The sequence below is a fragment of the Alligator sinensis genome, unplaced genomic scaffold (assembly GCF_000455745.1).
Source record: "Alligator sinensis unplaced genomic scaffold, ASM45574v1 scaffold357_1, whole genome shotgun sequence".
Lineage (NCBI taxonomy): Eukaryota > Metazoa > Chordata > Crocodylia > Alligatoridae > Alligator > Alligator sinensis.
The window spans coordinates 3,227,919-3,242,091 of NW_005841942.1; the positions used below are offsets into that span (position 1 = coordinate 3,227,919).

General features: G+C 42.2%; 1 protein-coding gene across 11 annotated transcripts in view; it reads left to right on the forward strand.

Moving 5' to 3' along the window:
- Positions 1-14,173, forward strand: part of BACH2 (BTB domain and CNC homolog 2) — a 269,093-nt gene that overhangs the window by 151,213 nt on the left and 103,707 nt on the right. For 2 of the 11 annotated variants that reach the window (XM_025199392.1, XM_025199395.1), the window contains one exon: positions 2,125-2,316. The exons of 8 other annotated variants lie outside the window; for them this stretch is intronic. The gene's annotated coding sequence lies outside the window, so the exon portion shown is untranslated. Of the gene's footprint in view, positions 1-2,124; positions 2,317-4,841; positions 4,904-14,173 lie in introns of all 11 variants that reach the window. One more of the 11 variants, XM_025199393.1, reaches the window with a different exon arrangement.

The following is a 14,173-nucleotide window of genomic DNA, read 5'->3' on the forward strand; positions in this document are numbered from 1 at the left end:
AGAAAGGACTTTAGTCCATCCCCCTGTTCTAAAGCAGGATCAAATATGCCTATATCATTGCTGACAGATGGTGTTTCTTAATATCAACCTATCTGCAGTAACCTGTTATAGTATTTAACCATTCTTATCATTAGAAAAGTGTTTTCCTAATATTTGCCCTGTTGCCTGTTACATCTGCCCTGTGAATTGAGCCAGTTAATACTACCCTCCATAGTAATTGATCATTGCCCCCTTTTAAATCAGACTTTTACATGCTGGAAGACTGGAAATGGCACATACATTGTGAGCTACTCAGATATGAGTTTAATTCACAGTAAATTGCCAAATTAAACCCAAGCCACTTAGATGCTGCTGTAACTTTTATTTCAAAGGGTGCCAGCTATCCAGTCACCTGGAGTTCATCAGCGGCCCCATTAGAGCCAATTGGATAAGCAGCACCCTTTAAAATAAAAGCTGAAGCACACAACTAGAGCATCTCAGTAGTCCTATGCAGTTCTTTGGCTGTGGGCATATGTACTTCTGGCTAGTTTTGAAACTCTTATCTTCATAACTGGCTATGGAACCTAATTCTGTAAAAATAAATAAATAAATAAATAAAATCCCTGTTCTTCTATATCATGCACATAAGGGGTGTACATCAGGACCTGGGAGAATGTCTGTTCACCAAAGTGCCCCAAGGAAAAACAGGGACCAACGGTCATAAACTCCTCCAAGACCATTTTAGGCTGGACACAAGAAAAAATTTCTTTACTGTCTGAGCCCTCAAGACCTGGAATAAATTCCCTCCAGAAGTGGTGCAGGCACCTACTCTGGACTCGTTCCAGAAGCGCTTGGATGCTTATCTTGCTGGGATCCTTTGACCCTAGCTGACTTCCTGCCCCTGGGGCAGGGAGCTGGACTTGATGAAGTTTCCTTCCAGCCCTAACTTCTATGAAATCTATGTGCCCCACCCCGCACTATCTGGGATGCAAACAGACTGTGAATTCTTTCCAGTTTGTCTAAATCTTTCTTAAAAATGTGATGTACAAAATTAGACACAGTATCTCAGGCGTGGACTCATCAGTGCTAAACAGAGTGGAATAATGATCTCTATCTTGTATATGACATGTCTATTCCACATCCCAGAACAAGTTTTGCCTCTTTAGCAGCAGCATCAAACTGCCTTATATTTGATAAATATTTGCAATAAATCTGTTTTTTATGATATTCTTAAATAAATGTAAAGCAGATATGTCTAGTTCTTCAGTATAATCTGGAGAATATTAGCTAGAACTTTATGTATAATTGCTGTGTGTTTGTGTATGAACTGGAAATATGCCCCAGCTTGAGAATTTATAGAATGAGGTTTGAGGAGGGAGGGAGTTTTTAGTAATTTAGTAACTGTTGTCCATAGCAGGAGTTGCGTATTTGACCAGCTTTTCTGCTGAAACTATGGCACCCTATCTGGAAGAAATAAGCATTTCCATTTTTTATTTTATCCATGGTTTGAGTAGTACCATAAAGCTATTAATGTGACAGTTTGCATTCTTTCTACATACTGTTGCTATTATTGAGAGGAATGGTAGGATTTTATCTGATGACAACGAATCAGACTGAATAGAATGTTTGTGCATCACTTCAGAGGTGTGTGGTGCTATGTAGGTGTGAAGTATTATTATTGATATGTTTACTTTTTTGTTTTCACGTGTTGGTGATGTTATTGAGAAGTTTTGTATCTGGCACAGATGGGAGTCTGTGTGTGTGTCAGCCTGAGTGACTGAGTCAGTTCTTGGCTCAGACTGATAACATTTCCTTTTACCACAAGGGACTGTGATTACTAGCATTTCCCCGTAGGTGGGGGGGACAGTACCTTCATGACACTCAAGTTTCCCACAGAATATCCCACCTGCCCATGCTTATCTTTTATTAAGAAGATACTGAAAGACGGTGGCAGTGAAATCAACTTTCTCTTTAACCTAAACCAGTGAAAACTAAAATTAATTTTACCACATGAGTTTTGTTTTCACTGCTGCTTAAATCTGTCCCTCTTCCCTTGCAGGGCACTGTACAGTCATTCAGTGCCCGATTTGGGGGCGGTGTGGTTGTAACCCAGTGGAGTATGACCCATTTTTTCATAATACTTAGATACCTGCGCCTGTACAGCACACACCAGAAGTTCCTGCGACCTAAAATCATCACGAGAAAAGAGTATACCTGACTTCGACAGTATTGTGTAAACTGCAAGGTGTTTGGAGCAGCTGGCTCTGCGTGAGACTACATGTTAATTACTAGAAGATGGGCAGTTTTGTCTAGTCTGCAGTTAATGAGCAAGTGCAGGTAAAGATATGTTTTCTGGAGCTGAGACTTTGTGTCGCAGATTATTTTGTTAAATACTAATCGCTCGCTTGCTGCACATGTTTCCTGTTATGATTTACGGAGAGCAAGAGTGTTATAATTGAAGCTTTAGTAGCCATAATAACTTGCGTTTTCAAGAAGAGTGAGATGATTAATGAAAGCAGACTGTCGGCTTTCCTTCCTATACCCCCAGACCTCCCTTCCTTCCTCCCTTCCTTCCTTCCTTTCTTTTTCTCTCTTTCTTTTGGTTAGTCCTGTGAAGATATTCGCATGATGGCTTTGCTCATACTTGTACTGCTTAGAAACATGTGTGGGGTAAGGAGAAACATGTCAAGCATAGAAGAGAATGGTGACTAGCTTGCGTGTGGCTAGGTTTTGAATGGTTATGTATAAAAAATTAAGTAATTTGCAGAGCAAATTTAAGTAAAATGGAATTTAAGCATGACGAAATGAAAGCATGAGAACCAGAGAGTCTCTAGTTCTTCTAATGCTACTGTTATGAGTGTGAAGGGATTTTTGGGGAAAAAAACAGATTCTAGGTAGTGCATTCAGTATAATTTCTCACTGATAAGTCAAAAATAGTCCCTTCTAAATTACCAGTTTGAAAGAGCTAGAAAAGGAAATATATCCTGTTCAATAACAATGTAAAATTGATCAATGCTTAGAAAACATGAATTTGAGTACCTGTCTCCCAGACAGCGAATAAGAACAAAGAATGGGAGATTCTCTGAATGCATAAAAGCCCCATTTATGTCCTGTTGCAGTGTATATGGTAATAAAACTATATCTTTGCTGTTTAAAATAATGCAACAAAGCCATAAATATAAATGGGAAAAAACACAACTGATTTTAGCTACTTGACATCCCTTGTTGAGACAAGACATTGGTTCTGGTTTTTTGCATTTGTATACTTTGTGCTGTAGGTGCTGGAAGTGTGGGTGGCCAAGAAAAAGCAGTGGTTACAATAAGATTTTCCATTTATTGCCCTTTGTGTACACCTAAAAATAAGATTCAGACGCGTCAGAATCTGTAGAGCAAGCATAATCGTTCTGTTAGCTCTGATGACTGGGTTGTACACAGCTCTGCCTCTGTCTGGTAAGTTCTATGTAAGGTGCTTGTAAGAGTGTCTTTGTTGAAATGAGAGAGGCAGGGCGTTTACATACTCTGTTAGCCTGCATATGACTCTCTTTTAGCATTTTCTCATTCTAAGTATCAAAGCAAGGCTAATATATAAATAAGAATGTTTTTTGGAAACAAAATTGTCCTGGTATCTGGATAAAACAGCTGTGGAGTCTGTCATCCAAAAGCACAATTGCATAGCTTGAATTGTTGAACTATAACTTTTTGCTTTTTTTTTCTTATACATTTGCTCTTTGCCAGTCTGTTGAACAGCAAGGAAAAGAATTCTTAATGATGACCTTTGGTACGTAAAACCCCTTTGTTTGCATTATTAGATGATAGGATTACTAAGTGCTGGCATTTCCAGGTAGCCACATCTGTTAAAGGGTCTGTTAAAGTAGTTAAAACATACGTTTATTGAGCTGCTAAATCTAGTATGACCATACTAATTGACAATGTGTCAGTTTATTGTCTAGAAAAACACTAAGGAGAAATGTTGTCAGCATATGCAGGGAAATTCAGAACTTTATGGTCCCACCTCTGGTACTGTCCCTGTTTCACTCATGAAGTAGCTGTGGTATTTCCAAAGAATGAGTGTGTCTATGCATTTTGAGCTTTTCAGTTTGATGTGATTCTTGAAATGGGTGAATAGAGAAGCAAACGTTCAGGAGATACTTTGTGAAGCCTTAAAAAAATATAGGTACAACCAAAACAGTTTGTTTTCCAGTGCGTCTTGCTTTCCTGTCCATAGCCTCGTTCTCACTTCAGAAGTTTTCCAAGTTTCTAAAACAGAAGAAACATTCATTTTTGGTGGCTTTAAAACCAGGCTAAGCAAGAATATTGATCTCCCATTCTGCACAGCCCTGCACAGTAAAAGATGATATAGTGCAGACATTCAAAGGCACAAGCAGTTGTTCCATGGAATATTGATGCTGTGTGTGGTGTGCTTTTTATTATGCAATATAAAATTCCATTAAACTTGCTCCATGTAAACCTCCCCCTTCTTTTAGGAATAGAACTCTGTTGTGTGTGATTATTACCATCTATTCATCTCATCACCTTTGCCTTTTTATTTAAATACATATTTCTGCTGTAACATCTGTGCACATCCACTGTAGAACCTGCTGATATACCATATAAAAAGCATCAGTAATCAAGGCTTGAAATATTTCAGGTGGGAATGGGCAAAACTTTAGGAATAATTAGCTTCTACAGTGGTGTTTTCTGCAGGGAATTATATTACATCTGTTATAATTATCTGTGTGTCTCAATCCTATAGGTGACCAGATGCTGACAAGCAGGATAAACATTTGTTGTCATTTTTATTGTAAATTCTCCATATTTGATACAAATGTAGACCTTTTTTTTCCTTTTTTGCTGCTGCTAAGCCTGATGCATATGAGTTCAATCTAATGGCTTTGAAGATAACTCCTGGAGAATCTGTGTCGTGGTGAGAACACTCATGCTGCATTTGGTGCTTCTGTCTGTTTCCGATTGGCATGATACAGTATTTTCTTTTCCGTGGGTATCACCCAGACACTACTTTCAGTAATGGTATGTAGGATGCATTGTGCAATTGGTAAACAGCATAGTAATCTTCATTTTTTAATCAATAGCATTGTATTTTTCGCCTAGGGAGTCGGATGGAACCTCTTTAGTTTTCAGTAGTCTTTGCAGAGATGCTTAGTCTACTCTGCTCCAATTTCTGTCATTTAAGAGCTAGGGACAGATGTTCAAAAAGCCAGAGCCTGAATTGATTCAATCTTTGTGAGTTAGTCTAACCTGCATAGATTGAACCAATTTGTGAGTGAATACACATTCATTTTTGACTCTGGAAATGCAGGCATGTACCTGCAGTGGCTCAGGCCAGAAGCTGGGGGGCGCTAGTCAGCCATCGGCTAGAAGGAAATTAAGTTGAGGGGGGGGCATGGCAAGGCCCAAGAAGGCCTGAGTATGACTGGGGAGGAGTTTAAACCCAGCCAGGGTCTGCTTAGAGGGGGATGGGGAAGCAGCCCCTGTCAGGGGTCCCCAGCCCTCCCTCCCCCACTCGTTGGTTGGTGGCAGGAGTGGTGGGGGGCAGACCTCGGTAGCCTGAGGAGTTTAATCCCCACATTGCGGGGGGGCGCGGCATGGGTACCGATAGGCTCTGCTCATGCACCTGGGGCCACAGAGGCCAGATGCCAGTAGCCTGAGGAAAGGGGGAAGGTTTAATTCCCCCTTTGCAGGCAGCAGAGGCAGGGGAGAATTGACACAGTGCCTTGGGCCCAATCACTCTGAGGAGCAGCCAGCCGGCCATGGGGTGAGGAGCAGGTAAGTGACCTGGCTGCAGGGAATTGAGGAGCCGGGGCTAGTTATGGAGCCCAACTCACCGCTGCCTCCTGCTGTGGCAGCATGGCCTGGGCCTGGGCCTGGGCCTGGGCAGCACCAAGGTGGGGGTCAATACTGTCTCGGACGGCCAGAGCCGACTCGAGGTGATTTAGAAATTGCTCGTTCGTCAGGGCGGGCTGGTGAATGGAGAGGCAGACAAGGTTTAATGGTTGCAAAAACGTTTACTTACGCCGCTTGTAGTTGCGACGCAGATGGTCCGGTTATCTGAACAACTATGTGAGTTGTTCCAGCTGGCGAGGCCCAAGCCAGTTAATCCGTCCACAAATCAAGCCAGCGAGAAAAGGGTACATCTGGGATTGCGCTTGGCGACGGGAAGAAAGATCGATAGGGGATCAGTCTATCGATCAGCTAGCCGCAAGTCAGATCTCTTTAGAGGCACTCTGCAGCGTGCTCAAAGTTCTTCGACTTGGGCGGAAGTCGCACGAAATTTTAAACGGCTAGCAAGCCAATTACTAGCCGCCACGTAGAAATAATTTAGAACTAGCCAATAGCGGGACACAAATTTGCATTTGAATAGCGGGAACTCTTTGCACCATGCATTTCTGTGCTGCAAAGAAGAAATGCATCCTGCAAATTGGCAGGAACTCTCTTGCACCGAGGTTCTTCTGTGCAGCAAAACCTTCGCTGTGCAAGAGGCTCTCATGTGGCAAGAAAATTCCATCGTGCCGAGGCAGCAAAATCACTGGGTTGTGACAAATACCTACCACCTCCTGCCTCCAGCCCCACTCAAGGGCCATGGTTTGCAGGTAGGCTGCAGCTGCAGCGCAGCTCTCCACCCCATCCTTCTCCCAGTGGCGGCAGAGTGAACTATTGCGGCAGATGCAGGTGAAGCATCTGTCACCTGCCACCTGCTCGTGGTGGTGCCAGTCACTCAGGACAGGATGCTGTGGTAGGCAGCAACTGGCCTGCAGCAGCCCGCCCCTCCCTTTCCCAGCGGTGGCGGAGTGAACTATTGCAGTGGGCACAGGTGAAGCATCTGTTGCCTGTTCACAGTGGTGCCAAGCTCTTCGGGTAGGCTGCTGCGGGCCAGGGGCAGCGGTGCAGGCAACTGTAACGGTGGGCAAAGGTGAGGTATCTGTCAACCACTGCCTGCTTGCAGCAGTGCCAGGCACTCAGGGCAGGCTGCCACAGGCCAGCTGCTGCCTAGGCGTCTGGTCCAGGCCAGACCGGGCTGCAGTAGTCCCTTGTCTCCCCCCACTGCTGCTTATGCCCCTGACCCACAGCAGCCCACCCCGAGCACCTGGCACCTCTGTGAGTAGGTGGTGGGTGACAGGAGCTTCACATGCCCCCGCCACGATAGTTTGCTCCGCCACTGCTGGGAGAGGTAGGGGGCTGCAGCCACCCTGTAAATCGTGGTCCCTGCGTGGAGCTGGAGGCAGCGGGTGCTGATCCCTGCCCACTGGGGCTGCCCCAGCCCAGGCCAGACTGCCACAGTGGAAGGCAGTGGTGAGTTGGGCTCTGTAACTAGCCCCAGTTGCCCCCCATCCCTGCAACCAGGTCAGTTCCCCCACTCCCCTCCTGTTCTCACAGCCAGCTGGCTGCTCCTTGGAGACACTCAGCCTGGGGCACTGTGTCAGTGCCCCCCCAGCCACTGCTGCTTGCACTGGGGGGATTAAACCCCCTCCTTCCTCTCAGGCTATTAGCATCTGGCTCCCGTGGCCCCGGTGCACAAGCAGAGTCTATTGGTGCCAACATTGCACCCCCACCCTGCAATGTGGGGATTAAACCTCCGCTTTCCCTCAAGCTACCAGGGTCTGGCCCTACCCCTGCTCCTGCTGCTGGAGCAGTGAGGGGGTTGGGGGCTGAAGACACCTGGCAAGGGCTGCTGCCCCCTTGCCAGGCAGACCTGGCAGCACTTCAGAGCAGGGTTTCCCATCACTTAAAGCTGGAGTAGTGATAGTGGTCTGGCTAGAGAGAATAGGGGTGGGGCCAGCTCTGCTTGGCAGGAACAGGCAGCCCAGGACTGCAGAGCATGCTGGGATGCTGAAGGACTCTGATTTAACTTAAACTGGGAAGGGGTCTGGGACAGAAGTTGCATAAACTGGTTTGACCAAAATCAGTTAAGTCTACATTCAACCAGGTTTATCTTAAACCTGTTTAGGCCATTTTGAAACTGGTTTATGTGCGCTGAACTTATGTTCTGTTACAGGTTTAAACCAGTTTCTGGTGACTTAAACCAGTTTATGTGTAACTTCTGTCCCTAGCCAAGATGTCCAAAGTAAACAGTCACAGGTGCAGGGACTGAATTAAGACTATTGTAAGAGAGTTCTGGCAGTGGAACAGAGTTCTTCAGCTGAAGTTCAGTAATCTTTTGAGCTGTACTGCAGGACATCTACCTCAGGAAATCAGCAGGGCAGGTTATTTAAATCTTCCTTCCCCTCCCAGGACAAACACAGCTGTAATCCAGTTTTTTAAACAATCATTTCTCATATGCTTATTTAATGCTTTTTCCCCTTAGTTTTTGGCTTGGCATGGCAAGCCTGCCTGAAATGTAGAGGAATGATCTTCTAGTGCACGTGGCCTTTAATTTATGCAGGTGCCTCTGCTTTGTTGCACTGTCATATGCTGGAAATGCTGTGAAAAAGCATGGAGGAGGAGGTAGTAGATCATACTCAGCCTGTGTTCCCCTCCTACACACTCATTCGGAATGGCGAAGGCTTAGAAATGCAACTCAGTGATACGATATGATCAGATCCTGACATAACAGTTGATTGTTCGCTTATGCTTTTCATGTACTGGAGGAAGAGAATTGGCCAGTCATTATTGCATTACTTGAATAATACAAAACATTAGCAATGGAGATTTACTATAATCGTGTGTTTTAAGTGCATCTCTGCTCTGCTGGTTTCACTTTTAATGCACTACTAAGGAATACTTTAGAGGTTATTGCTAATGGATGAATCTTCAGGAAAATCGGAATTTTCAAGCAAGATTGACATTTGGAGTGAGAAATATAAATCTAATGAGAGTATTTCAGCACAGGTTTGTAATTAGGGATGAATAGAGTAAATTTGTACACGCAGGCTACAAAAGGGCACAATGGAAGGTGAAATTGCACACTGTGCAGTGAATGAGGGATGAAAGCCAATGTATCAGTGTCATGGCATGACAGTGTAGAGTATAAATGATACTGTCACTGAGTGCTGCAGAAGGTATCAAGGGAATTCCACTCCAGTAAATTACATTACTTAGACAGACCTGAAGGCATTGTGTCTGAATGAGTGGAGGAAAAAAAGGTTGTCAGCACAAAGCAGAAGATATTACAGAACAACTGGCTGCAGGGTTGAAAATCGGTGTTTTTCTGATGTTTACCATGTAAAGCTCTTCAGTCGGTTTTTTTAGTGTTTTTTTTTATTTTAGTTAAAGCTTGTTGGTGAGGCAGTAACATTTTCTGGATGATGTTCACTTATCTACATAATGTCTCGGTTCATATCGTGTCTGATTTTTTTCAGCAGGCATGAGTGCATTCTAGTCCCACTGCTTGGCTGGGAACAGGCACTCCTGAAAATTTGAGCCCGAACTAGTCAGTCTTTCCGAAGTTTTTTGAATGGGGGTCCTTAAGTCTGGCTGAGGAAAATCTAGTGTTGATGCATGAATTTTTCTTTCTTCACTCTGGCTTTTACACATTCAGATACCAGGGTGGTGAGGGCTATGTAAAAGCTTAGATGATTTACATAGTAATGACAATCTAGAAACAGGGTTAAGGTATCATTTACCCATGTAATATACACATGTACCTAGTACATGGGTTACCTTCTTTGATCAAAACCCCCGTGTGCTCCCAGATGCATACCAGCTGTTGTTGGGTTTGCCATACCTTAGTGCAAGAAAATATAGCTCCCAATGTCCTTCCTCCAAATCACTTTCTCAATGAAGTTTCTTGAATAAGTTGAGAGATCTGCTTTAAGGTAAGGCCAGCACTTCCCCAAAGACCACAAATATCACTTTGGTGGCACACAAGTATTATCTGTGGAGCATCCAATAAAATGTTGACAAATTTTATACTGCTTAACTGGGTCTTTTCCACTTGCCAACTTGTTAAAACTGTCACAGATAATGCCTACTGTAAACAGTGGCTAGGGAGTACACTCAGTTTCTCCTTTCCAAAATTATGAGCAGTCCATTACCTCTGATATGAGGCAAGCCTCCCAGACGGCAGAAAAATGTATGCAACACAACTAGGTTAGAAGGTTTCAGCTTATTATTGGATTGAGGTGTCGTTTTTCACCTGCAATTACCATTCAAAGTGGTGTGAATATTAGCCAAGTAATTTGGCAAAACTGAACAGTCTGGGGATAAGGCTTGGAGAAGGGAGTACAAGAAAAGTAATAAGCATTTCAGATTAATAGTTCGCATTTTTTTTAAATGGCATGAAGATAATCATGACATAGTACAAACAAGTGGAGCTGAGTTCATAGTTCTCCCCTGTAATTCTAAAAGACAAATTAAAATACCACATGGTTGGTCTAATTGTGTAAGCAGTATCTGACTTGCTTCAGTTAAGACAGTGACGATCAAGTTGAGGACTTGTATTCAGGTAGCTCCCAAAGGTTTCTGCAAAAGTCATGTGGCTGACTGACAGCAAAATTCAGTCCTAAAAATGTTATCCATAAAATGCTTAGCATACCATTGACAGGAATGTTTAAAAAAAAAAAAAAAAAAAGCAGTAGAGGGGGTGGGCAGAGTATAACTAATCTGAGTACTTGTCTCTTCAAAATTCCATTTTTATTCTACCATACATAAAGTAATATTTATTAGTACAAAAGTATCAGTCTATTTATGTATAGGTATGCACACACAGATTGTACAGTATACAGTTATTCAGGTTGTCTCTAGGTGTGTTGCATTTGTGTGTGAAAGTTTTCTATTTTACCATGCTGTATCCTATGGTATTTTAACTTGGAAATCCAACTGGTTTGGAATAAAGCACTTCATAATTCGTATGCTTTCTGAGCTCTGTAAGAAACATGCTTGCAAACCAAACAGTTTTCTAATCTGTGATCTCATTTCTGTGAAGTAATCTAGCCATGTTTTAAAAATAAGCTGTGTTCTGTCATCCGTTGTTCTATAGAAATTTTTTGTTTGTGCATAACTCTATCTACTACGTCATCATTGTCTTTCTGGGGCTGATCTTGCAGTATTTATATAAATAGTCCAGCTATAAGTCATTAGGTCATTTTCCTGGATTCAGTGCTGTGAGATTGAACTGTAAATAGCACTGAGGTAGTAAGAAGGGTAGAAGAGAGTGCAAGCAAGCATATGCCTGTACAGTTATTTCTCAGACTTCTTAAGGAAATGCTCAGGTTTTGAGAGAGAGATTGAGCATGTTGAATCATTTATGGGAATTACCTGGTAAATTATCATGTTCCACAAACAGTTCCACGTTCTTCCCCCATTCTCACTTGCCATCCCAATCCTTCCCTCCAGGAGGCTGCTGTTATCTATCATACCTTGAATAACGGATTTCCCTGTAAATTTACCTTGTGGAAGAAAGTGCCTGTGGCTCAAGTGCACGCAGCTATCTAACATGTCAATAATTTAATCTTAATTCTCATTACTAACACACTTGATAACACAGAACCATAAAGTTTTTGCTTTAACAGAAACTTCTCTATGAACTTTGATTTGCTTGTCAAAAAGTCAATCCATTACCATTAATGCTACTCTTACATTTAGCATAAGTGTGTTATTAAACTGACGACTGATGTGTAAAAAACTGCCATTTGCATGCAGTTCCCAAAACTGCAGTAAAAGAGACTTTTCTTCTGACTTGGTATGGAAAAAAATGCAAAATAACACTAGTCCTAACAGCAGAGATGTTCCCATAAAGACATGTTCTGAACAATAAGGTCATTTATTCATGTATGACATAAATACGTTGGAATTTAAATAATGAGAGATCTCATGAAATGCAGTAAAACACAAACCACTGGCATTGTGAAATTCTCTGTCTTTAAAACCCTATTTTCCTGGAAAAGCAGCTTTACTTTTGCTTTGAAAAGCCATTATCATAAGCCACTCTTTAAAAAAATAAAATAAAAAAAACGGAAAAAGAAAAAAAAAAGAAAATACTTGTCTCTCTGCAATATTAAAGTAATTTTCTATCTTAAAAGCACCTCTTTCATATGGTAAAGTGCAATCTTGTGTATGCCTCTGTGTATAATTGTGGTTTATAATGTTTCTCTCAACCCCAACTTCTCCAAAATCAGGAAAACCACTTGACTGTTAGGCTTTCCTCTCCTGTATTGATTTTTACTTTCCAAGAAGGCCCTTTTAAAAATGTCCATCTTTTCAAGTGGCTTTTTGATGTGTTATGAACTGATGACTCTCCCTCTGGATTCCACAAAGATGCTTTTGAAAGGAAAAGAGTTTAAGTTAAAAAGTTTCTCTCCCTCTCCCTGCCCACCCCAAGATTTTAAAGGAGACATTACTGTTTGCAGGTACATAATCTGCTGATTTAAACAAAAGGATCTAGCTTAGATTTCCAGTTCTATCACAGACTGTCTATATGAGCTCATACAAAATCACACTGTTCTCTCCATTTTTCCATTTGTAAAGTGAGGACAATAATGCTTATCTACCTTAGTGGACTGCTTTTGAGATCTGCAAAAGAAAAAGGTTTTATATAAGTTCACAGTAGTAGTACTTTGCAGGCTTGTAGATGCATGAGTTGCTTCATGATTGATATAGCATGCTATATGATGAACAGAATTCCTGACCTGACAAATTCACTATCTAAGAGGACGGAAAGTGTGTGGTGCAAAGCAGAACAAACTGTGTGGCTCTAGTAGTCATTACAGCTGGAATGCTTAATGGAACAGATGGGTTTTCAGTAGGCTGCTTTTTTTTTTTTTTTTTTTTTTTTTTTTTGAAGGAAGAAAGGGAAGATTCTTGGCACAAGTTAGTAGTCAGTCTGTTCAAGCGTAAGGCATAGCATAGAAGGAGACACAAAGTCAGGAGTTGGAGAAGAGGACAATGAGAGCAGCTTGGAAAAATGGCAGAGTGAGGGCAATGCCATGAGAGTTTGGGAAGGTGAAGCCCCCTATAAGTAGTGATGGCATCAAGTGTATCTTGTACTGGGAGTCCTTGGAAATAGCATAGCAGAGTTTTTTTGGGGAAAAACAGTTACCATGGACCATTTCTCAAGCACTAGTCTCTGTGTGGGTGCTCTGCAAAGCCAGAAGTGCTGCCTAGTTGTTTTAAGTGATGGAGACATTCCTCAGCAATGTCTGATTTAATCTATAATACATTGCTAAAGTATTTGCAAACATGCATGCAGCATCATTACAAAATCTTCGTGACCAGAGAAACATTTCATCCTATCACTGCTGACAGAAAAGATTGCCTGCTGATAATTGCTTTGCTTAAGTGTCTGATAATATGCCAGAAATGAGAGCATTGTATGTTAGGTCATCTTTAATTATGGATGTACCACCTGTCAGCTTTAAATCAGGAGGAGATTAGCTTTCCTTTTGGATTTAGTATAGGCAAAAGAAGCTATCTTTCAACCATAGAAATGAACTATTGTAAGCAATGTCTGTATAGTAGAGTTTTTAAAGGTAGCCTCTTAATCTTCCCTGGTTATTAATAAGCTATCTGCTTGTGTAAAAATAGTTGAAACATTCCTTGAACTATATCCAATAATGTTGATTTCCTAGAGAGAGGATTTCAGTCTGTCTGTTGCATTTCCTGATTTTTTTTCCTTTTGCTTTTCATCATGTCCAAAACATGGAGTAGGCTGAGGCAGGAACGGTCAGAAGGAAATCTCTTAGCGCATTGGCCTTGCTCTAGTTAAGGTTTCAGGACACATTCCTTTCCAGTTTTATTAGACTGTACTTTGCTAGTAAGTCTAGTAGAGTTAGGTGGGGGGACTTAATGGGAGCAGTAAGAAACTTGAATGGAGAAACAGTGGAGGTCTCGAAAGGCATGAAATGAAGAGGCATGGCTGTATGTACTTAATCATTTTTACATTTTATTGAAACGTGTATCAGGGAAACATGAATTTTTGGGGAAATATTGAAGGAATTTTTGTTAGCAGGCTGTTTTGAACTGTTGGCTTCCTTTAAAAGTAATACTGTACAAGTAGGGGTGCACCGATAGAGATTCTTTGAGCTGATACCAGTGGCTTATTTTTAACAAGCCATATCGGCTGATACTGATCCGATTACCGATATGTAGCCAGGCAGCTTGGAGAGCAGCATCTGGTGGTAAGTCTGTTGTGGGGGGGAAGGGGCATAGGGGGGCAGACTGAGGCCCCTGTGATGAGGAGGGAGTGGGGCTGGGACAGAAGCAGGGGCTGCACAGCCAGGGCAGAGCGCGGGACAGAGCCACA